Raw genomic sequence first — 16,906 nt, 5'->3', positions numbered from 1 at the left:
CACAGAATATCTTGTTAATGACTTGTCACCATTTTTCTTCTTTGTTTTATGGGTCAGAGGAAAGCAAACAGCTTCACGGGGCTGTGCAGAAGGGCCTGGAAGCCTTTCCCAGCCTCCAGATGCTGAAATGACAGTGATTAACCACAGGGCCCAGAACTGAAACTGCGCAGAGCGCGCTTGCACTGTGGGGGCACGTGGAGATCTGCTGAGTGAGAGATGTGGCACATCTGGAGAGATGTGACACATCTGGAGGGGAATGGCAAAGTGGCAGAAAGGTTTGCCAGTGAACATCTCTCCTGCCAGTTATGTGCAGCTCTCAATGCCAGTGGCAGTACGCTGGCTCAAAGGGCTCCCTTGTACTGCAGCTGCTGCAAGGATTGGGCTGATGTTAGCCCTGGGGGTAAATGCTTCAAAGTGCCTCTGAAGCAGACAGAGCTCCCCCAAAATGGGGGAGCTCTGAAGCCACAGGTTTTTTAATACAGGTTTCAGATCAGCTCATTTGGTACTAAGCGGTTGTTTTCCCAGAGAAAGCTCCTGACTATAATAAGCCCCCTGATGTTGCACTGGAAATGCCATCTGCTTTAAAATACAAACTGAACATAATTCTCAAATAAAAGTGCTTTACACCTATGTCATGTAAAAAAAAAAGCAGGAAGAACCCACAGACAGCTGTGGATAAAAAGACTGAGCTGGAGTAGGAAAGCACCAGGTGTGACAGACAAATCTAAGCATTCTCTTAGCCCAATATGAATATTAAGAGATTTCAAGAGCGCTGGATTGGCATCTCAAGGGGACAGAAATCTTCTATCTTTTTAGCAAGTGGAGAGAACAGAGAACTCAGAGATCACTTGCTTGGCTTGGCTGCTGCAAGACACACCACTGCCTCAAGTCAAATGAGTTTAACTAGTCCCTTATATGGGAGGAACAGGAGCATTCTGTGCATGCCTTCAAATCAGTTATTCAAGTCAGCAGAGAGAAAAAAGGGATGTGTCTTATGCTATCTCCCCTCTCCACCATCAAAAGTATTTTTAGAGATATATCTGTCTTTGATCATTAGAAAATCTTCCCAAATTAGTGATGTAGGAGAGAAATCCTCTGGCCTGGGCTCAGAAGAGCAGTTTATGTCCTAATTTGTCCATTCAAAATCTAATGGGAGACAAATGCCTGGGGGCATTAAGTGCTTAAATGCATTTGAGGATCTGAGCTCTTCTTCCTTTTATTAGTACACTAACTCTTTACAGTTATCTAGTTTGTTTTGAAACAACATGTTTTACATGGAATTTCATAAAACTAGTGTACTATTTAAATACTAGATTAGAAAAGCACCTGAGGAGCCATGCTGTTTTCTTGGGTGTAAAAAAGCATTAAAGCTGTATCATGTGCTCAATTCAGAGCTGTTTGAAGCTACCAACTGCATCTGCCTCCATGTGTACAGCATATGGCACCTAACTACTGCATTTGAGCTGCTGCAGGAATGTTATGAAGATGCATTTCTGAGATTATTTCCACCCTGTGTCAATGAGGGATGTGCAGGTTTCTGAGCATAACTCCGTCCTGGATTCAGAGATGCCTCCTGTTTAAACCACTCTCTCTTACAATTATCCCTTATGCTTCCATTTGTACTGAGCCATAAGATAGTAAATGCATGGACCTTGTCTGGTGCAGCAAATGCACTGCTGAACAGGAAAATAAGAAGTACCTTTAAAACTAAGAACATTCAAATAAACTGACCTGTCAAATCTGTGGATGCTAAGACTTATCACAAAGCCAAATGGGCTCTGTCAGCTGAGAGGAACACTAAAGACCAATACCTAATTCCCATCACCACCAGTGGGATTTCACTCTCTAAAAAGGGATGTCTATTATTGTTTTAAATTCCCATCTGTATTCATTTTACCTGCACAAGTGAAGGGCATGAGAAGTAAAATAGGCTTATGTTGCCGGCCAGTTGCCAATTCATGAAGGCATGTCATCCACAGGTCTCACATTGTGCCAGCCCCATTCCATACTTGATATGCAGCTGGTCATTCAGAACAGAATTAGATGCTCTCTTTAAGGGAGGAAGAGAAGGGAAGAAGAGGTGATGATATATGCCATTTCAGAATTTTACAATAATTTATTGCCTAAAAATGGATCATTACTTTCCAAAAACTTTGTGTCAGATGCTGAAGGTCAGGGGAAGACTGAAATGTAAAACTTTCCTCAGAGCTTCTCAGTTGTCAGCTACCAAGAGATTCTTAATCCCTGAGACACCTGATGTTCTCCATCTACCCCACAGACAGCATCATTGCCATATGTGGAGGAAAGCCAGACATCTGCTTCAACATGAGCTCTAAAATATTTGATTTCTAGGTTTTTAATTATTTGAGTCCCAGTTTCACGTTTTTGTAAATATTATTGAGTTATGTAGTGAATATACATGTACGTTATGTACCTACAGTGTATATTTAATGATTTTATATATTCAGTGTGTATCTATAAATAAATTGCATACAGATTGTGTGTATAAAGAGAAAAGAGAGAAATCTATTTAACATCGTTTGCATATATACTCATGATTGGGTCATTGCTCATTTTATTTTGTATTTATTGACATATTTCTTACAAATCAACCTTAACTTCCTTAGACCCCACAAACAATGTCCACAAGTGACAGAGCAAAGATTTGGAAGTCAAAATATCGTCTTAAGTGCAGCTGGCTCTAAAGCTCAGACCAGATTTCTATATTCTGCAATGTACCTGTCCTGAGAAAAGGGACTTATTTTTAGCATATTGCTCATCATTTCTTCATGAATTTCACAGGATCACAATTGTTCTCATCACATCCCATTTCTAGACAGTCCTGAATGGGAGCTATGTCAAAAGTTCAAGAACTTTGACTATACAGGTTCTCCTTAGATGAGCTTCTGGGTCCTCATCTGATCTCTGAGCTTCATATTAGTCTCTCTGAGGTAGCTGGATTGCTTTCCAAAATGATACATAAATTCATATATTTTGGTCTGTCTGTGAAATTATGTTGCAGTTAGTACTGCAGTATTTGAGGTTTTAGCTGTCAATAGCTAATGGCTGGGGCAATAAATTGTATGACTTCAGTATTGCTTTTAATGAGAACATCTGATATTGACTATGTAAACCAGACAATACTGGCTCAAACAGGACTACAGTTATTCTCTTCCTGGATGTAAAACATTAATCAGCATCTTATTGCAGTGCTCAGTCTGTAGGATTATCCTTGAATTGAAAGTGATAAGAGGACAAACAATGAAAATGTCCAACAGGAGATTTGTTAGTAAAATGTATGATAATTACTATTACTGTCTGTAGCAAAATCTGATTTTGGTTGCATAACTTTAAAAGGTATAGTCTTGTGTTTGAAAACTGAGATGTATTTGGTTATACAAAGACCTCTTATTTTTGGTCCTTTGGATATTTACTTTGCAATGCCTTAAAAATATCAATACACTCGAAATCTACAGTGGCACAATCATGGACAGCCATTGGTTTCATTTTTTGGAACCATCTGTGGACAGTAACCTCTGGTTGTGAGTCAGGGGCCTGTGATGTGGACCAAGAAATGTGCAGAGAAGCCTACAAAGCTTCCATCAATCTTGTTTGAAATAAATATTTCTGTCATGGGTTTTCAGTGCATGGAATATAACACTTCTGCCAGCTTAGTCCAAAAGGCATTAGTGTGCTAACTCAGGTGGTGATGCTGGGATTCCATATGGTTAACCAGATTGGTTCCAGATCTGGTTAAATAAAAGCCTAGATTTTTCTCTAATAGAAAGATTGGATGTAGGATCCATGAAACTGAAACCTGTGACAAGTTTAAATGTTTGTGTACATAAGTTTGTGTGTTTTTTGGGTTTTTTTGCTTTGTTTTGTTGTGTTGTTTTTTTGTGAATAGGAATCGATAAACCCTGATGCTTATTTTTGTCCTTAAAAACATCTTCTTTCCTGTCTTTTTGGAAGAAACTTGTAATATATGCCTTTTTCCAGTAATTAGACACCTCCCTCAACTGCCACAATTCTATAAAGATGATGGAGAGTGACCTTGCACTGCCAGCTCCTTCAGCACTCTAATGATGCTCATTAGTAACTAACCAATGAGAGGAATTCCTATCAGACTGGCAAGGATATGTGATTGGATGCTTCAATTTACAGATATCTCTTGGATGTTGAATGTCTTTACTCCACATTTTGTGAGAACCTGTGGTTGAAATGTCAGTGGTTGTTGTGGTGGACCTGTGGTTGTAAAACTCAGTAAATGGATGCTAATATTAACCATATATTAATATAACATAAACCATATATTAATATTTGAATTAAACAAATTGAAGTGTTGTGTGGCTTTCAAGTCTCACAGAACTGATATCAATGCACTCGATAACGTTTATTGTCCACAGCAAATCCCAGCCTGGCTTACAGATATATGGAGGTGTGTCCTGGAGAGGACTACTTAGGGAAAGACTGGCTCCATAGCCCAGGACCTGTGATGAGGATTAGTTAAAATGAAGGAGATAGATTTTAGTTGTCTGAGGGAAAGCTGTCCAGTGTTGCTAGATTAAAATACACTGATATGACCACATTTTCTCAGTGTGCTGAAAATAAGAATCATTCATCTATGCAACAGTATAGTCCAAAACAAGAGACTGGCTGGCATTAAACACATCCCATTTTACACATATCATGGGTGAGATAAAGCTGATCTTAGAGGAGCCAGCCTCAGTAGTGTTCTACTTGATGTATCTTTCTCCTCCCATCTTCTTCCCCTTCCCTCACTGAGAGTTTTCACTTAGCATTCTTAGTTAAATTTGAAAATTAAATCCTGCAAGTCTGGGCTTGTGTCATCATGGGAAATTATCAGGGCTGCATTCTCTTCTCAGCTGCTATGTGTCTCTGGCTGCTCTGTTTTCCCATCTCTGAAATGAAAGTAGGACTTGCACAGCTTCTGATGCATGTGACGCTCCGCAGGTGAAAAGTGCAGTGCTGTGAAATGTTGTGACTGTACAGCACCATTTATGCTTGTGGAGCGATGACTACATTAAAGTTTAGAGCCTTACCCACCTCCCTGCAAAATAATATGTATGGAGGGAGCATTGTGAATATAAACCACTTGTTTGGCTGCCTGATAGAACCCTTGCTATTATAACAGCTTAGATAATCTAAATATTCCCTTTGGGCAGATACCAAAGACATTTAGTTTATCGCTCTTCTGCAGACATGAACGCTGGACCATTAAAATAATTGATTTTTAATGAAATCTGATGGAATTTATGCTGTTTTGTTTTGGTTTTCTTTTTTGAAAGAATGAAGAAATAACCATGTGTTCTACTGTTTTCTAGTATTTCTTCTTATCTTCACAGTTTAAGGGGGTTGATGAAAGGAAAGAACCAAAGGGTTTCTCTGTAAATAAATTATGGTCTGAGAAGCTTTCAATCTTAGCAGGACTCAGTGAATCAATTACACCTGTTTCCTCTACCTAAAAGGTAACTAGTATTTAACTATTTCAAATATATATTGGAAAATTAAACATTTCTTAATATTTCAAAAGCTTTATGAAGTTTCTCAGTTAGAACACTTAAAATTGAAAAGGTTTATACTATCAAAATCATTATTTGCAGTGAAAGAATCCTTCAATTTTAGATGCTCTTGTTCCTGTGAGTGTTTTCTAGTTTTCTCTAAATTTCATGAACATAAAGGGTCTGGTATGTGAATGTTTTATGAATACCAATAGTTCCTCAATTGTTTTGATGCAAATCATCTCATGCTATTGGGATTTCACCCACGTGACCTCTTTTCTGTACTCTGCATTTTTGCATTTCAAGGAGCTTTCTATCAGTGGAAGAGGTGACATTTTATGTTGATTTTGAGATGTAGGATGGTCCAGAGGAGAGGTATGTGCCATCCCTTTTCATAAGAGAATTGTTTCCTTGTCTCCTCTTTTTGTTTTTCTTCTTTTCTTTTTTTTGCCTTGTCCTATTAGAGTCATTCAGAATAGGAAAAGAAAAACACAATTCTTTGTTTACAGCAAACACAGCATTAATGTGTATCATTCTTTTTGCATTTTCTTTCTGATCTTCCAGTGTGCAGAGCAATTTGCCTGCTAATTCATTTACAGCTGCTTTTGTGAGCCTGTATGAACACCCAGTAGAACAGAAAAATTTGCAAGCATAAACAGGCAGAAATATTTCCTGCACTAGCCATTTGGAATGATACGTTGGAATGATACATTTGGAATGCTGGCATCTCCAGGAGAAGGATTACATACATATGCAGCACAGTGACAGTGGCTGAGCAAAAGGCTCATGGCATCCTTTGGCTGCTCAGGGGTGAACTTGAAGGCAAGAGCACATCTGCCCTTTTGGCTGGCCCAGACCACCTGGAGACATCCTTTCTGCATATCAGCACCTTTCCTTCTCCCCAGTGTCTCTTGCAGCTGCCACATGAGTTTCCAGGTGCTAATTTCTAACCTCTTCTAGTCAGTGACTGTTTCTGTGGCTGGCCTTTGCTGATCTTCATGGTTTTGTCTTACAGAAGTAGGTGAGCCAGCAAAGCTGGTGATGATCCCTGGGATGAAGTCTGTTCACCTAGAATACCTGTGAGTGAGTAGAAAGACTGAGCAAGCTGCTGCCATGGGGCAGAGAATCATCACAGAAACTGATACTGAGCCCTCAGCATGGCCCAAATGACCCAAAATCATGATACCAGATCCTGCAGCATGCCAAGCATCCACTGAGGCACCGTTCTGCACTGCATTTTCTGGCATGTAATACACCTATATACTGCCAGCTTAAAGCAGTAACCTTACAGATGAGTAGGGCTTCTCTGTTGCCATACTGTGGGGGTGGGGAGGAAAATTCTGTTTAGTTTGGTACTTGTATACTTGCAGGCACTTGTCACTCACCTGTTCTCTTGATTCTTGATGGTTTCTCCATAGTTTTACTTTGCCTCTTCCTCCAGGCAAGGATGATTGATTCGTAAAGGACGCAGTTGTACTTTGCAAAGTCAGCATCCACAATATTATCACTGTGTGCACAGTCTACAATCTCAATCAACTTATTTTAAACACTGAGTGCAGAGGAATACAGAGGCTGCTAATTGGAAATTGCCATGTCCCTCTCTCTCTTTTTTTTTCTTTTTTTTTTTTTCTTTTTAACACATGACTGAAAAGGAAGCATTCTTTCTTGTAAAAAAGCAGAGGCAGGTTTTATTTGCATTGTGTCTTCACAGTGGATAATGGCCAGTTAAGCTGACTGATGATGACTGAGTGTTTTTTGTAGGAGCAGAAACACAGTAAAGGTCTTCTCCTCACACTCAGGGCCTAGCATAAGAAATTAGAAATACATGGTTGAAAGACCAGAATATTTGTGAAGAAACATTGAAGGAAGGATGTTTCAGAAATGTTTCATTTTGGGTCTGAGGGAGGGGTTAGATTTTGACTCTCAGTGAAGAGAATTTGACTGACAAAGCATATATGTCATGTAATCTGTGCAAGTATCAGGGCACCAACCCGTGCCATTGACTTTAGGCTTCCTCACCAAAGTGGAATTTCTCATTCTGTGAAGTGTCCAAGAACTCAATTACCAATTCAAGGTCAGAATAATTTGATTCAGTCATTATTTTCTTACCTACGTTATAACCAACAGCCAACTCTCTCTCCATTATCTAGGACATTCTAGGGAGAAAATCTGAAATGCTTAAGGGAAGAGGAACACACCTTTGCCACTTATTTTCTAAAGGAAGACAATGGATCTGGAGACCTTGGCTCTCTACTGAGTGAGAAGGAAGAACTTTATTCTTGTGGGCCAAAAGATTACACTGGGGAGCACAGTCCTCAAAGGGAGTATACAACCTGCTCTGATTTCTCATGGAAATTAAAAAGCCTTGAAAGATCCCTATATCCATGACACATGTAGACAGCCTGTTTTGAAATTTTTATTCCAGGTTTTCCCTTGGACATGTTGCAAAAGAGAAGAAGAGAGTGTGAGTGCAACAAAGAAGGAAAAGAGAGCTTCACAAGAAGATAGGGAATGAAAGAAAGAGGACATTATCAGAAGAAAAAGAATATCACAGTAAAATCCAGTATGTCTACATGTGAAGGTGCAAGTTTAATGCCAGGTGGTTAAAGAGAAGCATGAAGTGAAAAACATACGAGTGGGAAAGACAAAAGGCTGTGTAGAATGTGATTCAAAGAGATACTTTAATATTTTCACATTATAAAAGAGAAAAAGTTATTTCATTAAAGCTGATTCCAGGTGAATGATTTGATTTTAAGTGCTGAAGTGAAAGTGGCAAATATTTTTCCAGGTTTAATTTTACTTTCAACAAATTGGAAGTGTTGTAAAAATAGACATAAAATTTGATATTAAGGGAAAGAAAATATGACACTTCTGTCAATTTAATATAAAATAAAAACATTTGTTGTTTGGAAAATTTGTGAGCCACATTACAGCATTTTTCAGAATTGTGTAACACAATGTGTTTGGTACAGTGGGATGGGTTTTTTTTTTGCTTTAAGGAAGAGGAATTCTGAAATAAAGAAATCTGCAGCCAAAAGACATTCTCCTCTTGCGCAGTGCCTTAGGTGCTGCAATCACTGTGAAGCTGAACACTTTCTGTTTGCTGCCTTTGCTCAAAGCTCACTGTAACTGTTCACCAGAGCTCCTGTGGCAGAGCTTTGAGCTGTGAGGGCACTATTTTCACTTGTTTTATTCTGTTGGACACACAGGGTTGGCCTCATGTTCTTATACCTTCAAGCCCATATACTGATCATATAGACAGTTCTTACAGGATGCAGCTGCCATTGGCATGAAGAATGTCTTCCTACACCTTTGCTGCAGCTCATCTAATGAATTGTAGTTTTTATGACAGAAACACAAAGCTTAGAGCACAGCAAAGCAGGCAGTGGTCACCTACATGCCTGTTCAGGATTATCCAGTGAAACACCTGCACCAAAGCTTTGTGCCAGTCTGCGTGCAATGCCTGTGTCCAGCTAAGTGTGCCAGAGTCAGCATGAAGAGCATCACGAATGGGAACAGCCCATAAGACGTGGCAGAGGTTGTGATGTAGGTATGAAGTGCTGGGGCATGAGGATGAGGATAAAGATGAGGATGAGGATGAGGATGAGGATGAGGATGGCTGCCATCACTATTATATAACCTGATGTTATGAGGGAGACTGCAGAGGAGAATGCTTGCCTGGCAATGACTCCCAGCTGGTCACAGGGAGAAGCCTTCTTTGGCTTTTCCCCCTGCTTGTGTCTTTCTATTCCCATTGTTTTTAACACCTTTAGTAACTTGGAAGTTGGTATATATATCTTCACCTCCAGACCCCACTAATAAAACTGTGCACTAAGCCTGTCTCAATGTCCTTCATGCACCACTTATTCAAATTCAGTGCTACTTAGTAAAAGTTAGCATGGTAAATGTGATTTATTACAAGGTTGGCTTACTTGGAACCTGCCGAACATATCCTTGTCAAATTCTTCTAGGCTTGATCAGAGTTTTTATCTCGCAAGATATAATAGGCACCGAAAAATTTCTCTGTATCTTATGTGGATTCTGTGCCATTCATTCCTGTTGTTTTCTCCCTACAAAGAGAGAATTTTAGCTTGAGAGAAGGATTGGCAAACCTGTACTGTCACAGCATCAAGTGCCAATAGGTAGATTGTCAGGAAAGATCAAACCTGAAATGCAGAGACAAAACAGGAAGATTTTTTTACTCCCATTGTTGCTTGCTTGCCCCCATGCATTTCCACATTTTCTCAGATTTAAACAATTTTTTTGCATAAAATAGTCCTACCAGGTCCTCTGAGAGTATGAATTTATTCCTTGGCTACTATAGACTAATATATATCCAGTTAAAAGCAATGGAAAGCATAATATTCTGCTTGTTAACTAAAGTCAGATTGCGAGTCATCTCCAAAGGATTTAACTATCTTTGTTGCTGGTAGCCATCCAGAGAGTTTATGTGACCTGTTTATGGGAGACTACATCACCCTAATTCTGTAAAAGACACCCCTATCTACTGCTGATGGAGCAGAAAGGATTAATCAGCCTCTTGAAGTGCATGCCTCCTCTGCAGAGAGAGTTTAAATGACTAATCTATGTTAGGTACTAAAGTTTTAGATGGCTAAAGTAGGTAAAATTAATCCCAGCCTAAGTGCTCTGCTTGTCTTTATTGTCTGTTTTTCTAACAGTGCTCTTGCTGTAGCCTTATCTAAAGAGCACACAGCAGCACTGTGTCCTTGCAAAGCGCCTGCTTGTGCTCTCTCCATGAAGTCAGTGGGAGGTTTTGATTGCTTTTCACACCTGCAGAAACAAGCCTAATGCCCCTTCTTGTTTGCTACAAACGAGAGTATTAACTAGCAAAGACAGATGCTGCTATCACAGCAGCAGAACGTGTTCAATGGCTCGGCCTGTGGATCTTCCCATGCTTCTCATGGCTGCCCAATTCCCTCCCCACCCTGGCAGTGCAGGAGATCACACTGTAATTATGCATGCATGTTTGTTTCCACTTCTGAAGGTAACCAGGTATGGATTGCTCTCACAAAAATAGTTGTCACCCGGGGAATAGAAGTGGAGCTGCATTTTGCTCCTGGTTGGGTACACCTCATTAGGTCCACAGCCTTTGGCTCAGCTCCTGCCAGCGTAATTGGAAGTGACAACAGTACCGTTTTGCCACATAGCAGTCAGCATTGGCAGGAGCAGTCAGATCAGAGGGACACACAAGGGGAGTGAATCGAAAATATCACAGAGATATCATAAGATTACTAAATAAGTAATACCTCCAGAAGGGTGTGTCTTAATTTTTGTTAAGAGCCATTGAGGACAATCATCTATCTTAAATAACAGATGTCTGACCATGTAATTATGAAGTGCCAGTTAAAAGAATTAACAGCAGACCACAGAAACTTCCAATATCAGTGGTAAATAGAGCTCAATGGAAGAGACAAACTGATCTTCCATCTAATTTTCTTCTTTGTATCCACCAGAAAGACCTGCATGTGTGGACTTCTTTTTTAACATTGTAAATAAACTTCAGTGAGCTGTTCACTGGTGTGTGAAGGGGTCACCCTGGCTGGATGCCACATGCCCACTAAAGCTACTCTATCATTCCCCTCCTCAGCTGGACAGAGGAGAGAAAATACAAATTTTAGGCTTGTGGTTGAAAGAAGGGCAGGGAGAGACCACTAAGCAGTTACTGTCACAGGCAAAAGAGATATGAGTATGGGGAAATTTATTGCCAACCAAATCAGAGAAGGGTAACGAAAAATAAAACTGAATCTTAAAACACCTTCCTCCCACTCCTCTCTTCTTCCAGGTCTTAATTTTACTCACGACTTTCTCTACCTCCTCCTCCTGCAGCTGCCCAGGGGAACAGGGAATGGGGGCTGCAGTCAGTTCATCACAAATTTTCTCTGATGCTCCTTCCTCCTCAGGGAGAGGACTCCTCACACTCTTTCCCTGTCCTAGCGTGTGGTCCCACCCACTGGAGACAGTGCTCCACAAACTTATCCAAACCTCAGTCCTTCCCACAGGCTACAGTTCTTCATGAACTGCCCCAGAATGGGTCCCTTCCACATGGTTCAGTCTTTGGGAACAAGTTTCTTGAGTGTGGGTCCCTCATGGGGTCACAAGTTCTGCCAGCAAACCTGCTCTAGGGTGGACTCCTCTTCCATGGGTCCTGCCAGGAACCTGCTCCAGTGTGAGCTTCCCACAGGGTCTGGCTCCAATTGCTCAGTTTTTCCCTGCCCTCATAAATCTGTTATCCCAGAGGTGCTACTGCTGATGCTGATGGGCTTGGCCTTGGCCAGTGGTGATTCCATCTTGGAGCTGGCTGGCTTGGCTCTGTCAGAGATGGGAGAAACTTCTGGGAGCTTCTTCCCCCCTGACAAAACCTTGTCACAAGAATCCAGTACATGGAGAACTTCAGCCAGACTTGTAAGTCCTGTTGGATAGAATTTATTGTCAAACCAAAGAAGGGGGTTATATTTAGCTTACAATCACAGAGCACCTGTGAACCTGCTGCTAAAATTGTCAGAGATGATACAGAAAGGTAGGGTGACATTTCTCTAATCCAGTGTGATGTCTGCTGTATTCTGTAAGCAATCTCATTTGACCTCTCTTGTACCACTTAACATATGATCTTGGGGTCATTTGGAAATGAAAGGATCGCAACAGGCAAATTGTTCACTTCTTCCCTAAAATATGGGAAATTTTCTGAAAAATTTTGTAGATTGGTATAGAAGTAAAGTGGTCAGGTGTGAACAGAACCCAGAAATATTTTGGTCATCTTTTCAGGATTATTCTAAGAATTTGTCTGGAATTTGGCAACAGCATTTTCTCCAAACTTCATCAAATAATACAGTTAACTAAGTTGTGTTCTAGTAATGTGCAGGGAAACCTGTATTGTACCACTACTGGATCCCATTCAGAAGTAAGATAGACAATTATGCCTATCAAAAGGACTATAAAATCTGAATATGATACTTGAAGGATTTGCTGCACAACTTGTAACTAGTTTAATTATATTATTAATTAATTATACAATTATGTACAGAGTTGTTCAATCAATGTATGGACCAACGAAAACATATGCTAAACATGAAATTTCTATTAAGTTTTGCAGCATAATCAAATCACATAGCACAGCACACTGCCAAAACTGTCATGTATGATATAGTCTTAAGGGACATAAAAAATTAGAGCTTTTGGAAGTGCAACATTTCTTTATGTCAAAGATGATGGCATTGAAATGAATAAGATTGATTAGTCATATACTTGTCTTTATTAGTACTTCATAGGAAATAGATTTCTTGTTCTATGAAAATTTAATACTGAAAATAGCATTCATTTCCAATTGGAAGACAAAGAAAACCATTCTTCAATTTATTTTGCGTTGTTGAGTTGTATTTTTTCATTTCATAATGGAAGAAAACACCTGTTTTAATGGAAAATTATGTGTTTTATTTCTGAAAAGGAGCTGAAATGTCCTTTCATGACAGTTTTGCTGTATTTTCCCGAAATGTTATGCAAGAAAAAATATGCCTCATGAGGAATAGCCTACTCACATAAATATTTTTTTTATTATCCAGTAATTTCTGACTAGAAATGGCAAAAAATACCCTCTTTTAGTCTTAGAAAATATAACACATACAGGTCTGGGATAATTCCATTAGTTTTAATTGATTCTAATTTTTACTATTGTAAAAGAGTTCAGTATCATGTCTTAAAATTTGTTTGATACTGTGTAAATCCTTCCAGATTCCTGATATAACAGTGTTAAACTCTCTAACGAAGGTCTATTTTTGCACAGGATCTGGAAAGAGAAGGCATTTTTCCTTCTTCTTATGACATATTCAGAACCTGTAGTCTCTGCCTTTACTATGGTGTTTCTCTTCCTTTTTATTTGCTTTTATTCCAACCTTGCTTCAGTCTATTGCATGGCACTGGGTTCACTGCTCCCCCTTCTTTGCTCCCAAGCATTATAAAGGCAAGGAGAGCTTTCATTTTAAAAGAGTTAAACTGTGGGTGCAAGTAACATGGAAAAATGCACCCTACTCTGTATTTGGTTTAGGGAGGCAGGTCCAGGGCTTGACTTCATTTGGAACTGTTTCTTATGTAGTTTCTTGAAGCTAGAGACTGGCATCTTTGTTCCATTGTTCCCTTATGTTTTCCAGTTTGTTTTATTCACAAGGAAATGTGGGCATTTGTAAGGCAGAACCAGCAGCTGTTTGGAAAAGAAAGAAGCAAATATTAGCTCTGCCAAAGGGCCATTATATAGGTGGAAAAAGTAAAAGTAAGCACAATTAGTGCCTCACAAACCCACAGGGCTACACAGCCATGGTGGGTCATGACCATTGGGTTCAGGATAGTCTCTCAGGGAGCAGTATGTATGCACAAAGTAAGCAAAATAATATGAACTGGATAGAAAGTACAGGCTCCTGAAATACTAATGACAGACTTGTCCTGCAGCTCTTTTTTGTTTGTTTTGTTGCTCCCATGGCAAGACAACCACCTAGGAAAGTCAAGAATGAAATGGATTTTGTCTTTGGAGCTGTGATGTAAATGGTGCTTAAGGACATTTTGCCTCAGATTTGTCCATTCCTCTTATGTACTCTCTGTCTCTGTGAAACAATTATGAATCCAGTGCTGTTCGTACTGACTTCTTTGCCTACCTGCGTCTTTTCTTGCCTTCAGAGAATCCTGCATGCAGTTTTTGGTACCTGTCCTGATTTGATTGTTTGTTTTTTTTTTTACTTTGTGCTGGGGCTATCAAAAAAAAAAAACTGCCTGCCAAAGTGTCATCTCTCATTTAGGGTGCTGTTTATTTTTTATCTGGCTGTAGATGCTCTCCTTGTTCCCTGCCTTTCCCTAGCAGGTGAGAAAGGCAGCCCCTTCCTTGGAGCCATATTTCACATGGGATAAATCTATCTCTCACAAGCAGCAGGAAGGGATTTGTCTGTGCTGTGTCTCTAATCCAGTCTAATTCAGAGCAGATGGCTCAGGGAGCTGTGCATGTGGCCACCTGCAGCACCAGCCTGACTGTCCCCATGCCAGCCTGGCAATCCCCACCCACCCGTGCAACCCGAGGGGCAGGAGGCTCCCATGCTGCGTCCCCCTGCAGGAGTCCACAGAATCTTTTCACATGCCTGCCTTACTTAATTATTTGTAATCTTCTGGAAGCAGGTAGTTAACCTTAAACCTCCTTCTGTCCCTTAAAATCCGGTGAGTTGGAGGGTGTGGAGGAGGGCTGCTATCCGGTTAGCGGCTTAGCGCGCCGGGCTGAAGCCCCCAGGGACACAGGGAGATGCAGGTGCAGTGTGTGATGCTCAGCTGAGACACTTCCAACTGGCAGTGAGAACTTGCTATTTTCCTCTTGAAGTGTTGGGTTAGACACAGTTTAGGAATAGCTGACAGTGGATTTCCCTAGTAGGGCCTGAGAAGGGCTGACTTGTCTAGTGGGTCTCATGTACTATAGCATGCTGTCACTTCTGCCAGGTGTTGTAAAAGACAAAGTCAACAGGCTTTACTCTGAAGTGAGAAAGGGTGTGGTTTCCTTCTGAGCCAGTCTGACACACAGGATGGAAGGCCTTAAGTTTTCAAAAATCGTAAGCAAGGCTCATTGCAGCCTAATCACAAGATATTATGGTGTTAAAATAAAAAAAAATGGCATTTGAATTATATTCTGATCTTCAAATTTAGTCAAGAGGTTTTTTTCCATAGTCTGGGGGGCTAAAAACTTTTTTTTTTTTTAATGGAAGCTGACAATCTGTCAAAATAATTTAAGTATAGGACCTTCATGAAAGATACCAAATATAGCAGTATCATGAAAAAAAAATCACTGACTTTGGATCCATACTTTGCCTTGAAGCACACAGAGTGACAGACCTCAGAGTTTTCATGCCAGCAAGAGCAGTTGCAGATCCCATCATTATTTACCTAAATGAAACATAGAACTCTTTTACCGAAATGTTTTCAGCCAGAAATCAGCCTAATTAGTGGAATCAGACTAGATACTTATTCTGTCCCCATCAATCCAGTATTTGAATGGCTCATAAAATTGAAATATACTAAAAATTTCAAGGTCACTGTCTGCACTAATTGAAGTAGTTGAAGTAGACAGTTCTTCTCTTTTCTATGAAGAACTATTTGCTTTTTTTTTGTTTAACGTGTGATTCTGCACTTGATTTTGCATGTAGTCTGTTAATGCTACAAGTTTATGGAGTGATCATATTCAAAAGAGATAAGATTTGAATCTGAAATCAGGGTAGTTTGTGGGTTTGGTCATTGATCAGTGTAAGGTCAGCTATTCAAAAAAAACATTATTGGTATTTAATACATAAATCCGTCCTGCTTGTATCTACTTAAAAGGACACATTGGCAGTATATAGGCATGAGTATATACACATTCCTCACACAGAAGGCAGAAAGAAGAGCAGAATATCCCATTAAAAGGTGTATTTAACAAAAGGATAAACTCAGTAATTAAATATTCAAATTCCAATGCACCAGGTGGGGATAAACTTAGAAACCCGCCACCAAAGTAATACATTTATTGCTATTGAGTTTAATTTTACTCTTCTGCTCCACAGTGTGGAAGGGAAGAAAATAATGGGAAAATCATGTAAACGAATCCTGCACCTGTAAGAAGATAAGTTTGCTTACCCTGCCTCATCTTGCTGTATTCTCATTTCCCTGATTCACACAGGTCTTGTAGCAAAATTCTTACCCTAATCCCTGACGCTTTTTATGCATCCAGTTATTACAGAAAGAAGGAAACCATACCTAAAAGGGCAGTGTCTGAAGTTCTTCTCTTTTGAAAAGAGGTGTTTATCCGGAGGAAATGAAGAGTAGTGAATAAGAGTCCCTGATTTTCAGTAAGGAATTAATAGCATGGTCAAACTAGAGACAAACAGCTGCTTGTACAGTGTCTTTGCATCCAGCCTCCCTATTTGGACACCCTCCCTTTCTGTGAGCTTGACCATTTTACCTTCTTTTTGGTGAGAAAAGGGAAAATTCCATGTCTGTCACTGAATTCTGACAAAATTATTAGATAGATGTGTGCATGGATGTAGATATGTACAAACTTCTCTTGGCAACTGGTTTCTGTGTCTTTACTTCACAGTAAATAATTTTTTAGGAGTGGGTTTTTTTTTTCCAAATTGCCTGTATATTTTCACAGACTTATTGAAAGACAGCAATCAAAACCCTGCATGTACTTTTTTTCTTTCACAACAAACCTACAAAAAGCATATCCTAAAAGGAAAGGAATGGTTTGAAATCTCCCCTGGAAGGAATAGAATAGTTGCACTGTCAGTACCTGGATCAATGCAGACCTATGTGGTGTCTGAGGTTTCAGTTTCATACAGAGAATATACAGTCATATAAAGATATCTACC

The sequence above is a fragment of the Molothrus aeneus genome, chromosome 3 (assembly GCF_037042795.1).
Source record: "Molothrus aeneus isolate 106 chromosome 3, BPBGC_Maene_1.0, whole genome shotgun sequence".
NCBI classification, from domain to species: Eukaryota; Metazoa; Chordata; class Aves; order Passeriformes; family Icteridae; genus Molothrus; species Molothrus aeneus.
The sequence above is the reverse complement of the archived record's forward strand: the minus strand, read 5'-3'. Positions refer to the sequence as shown.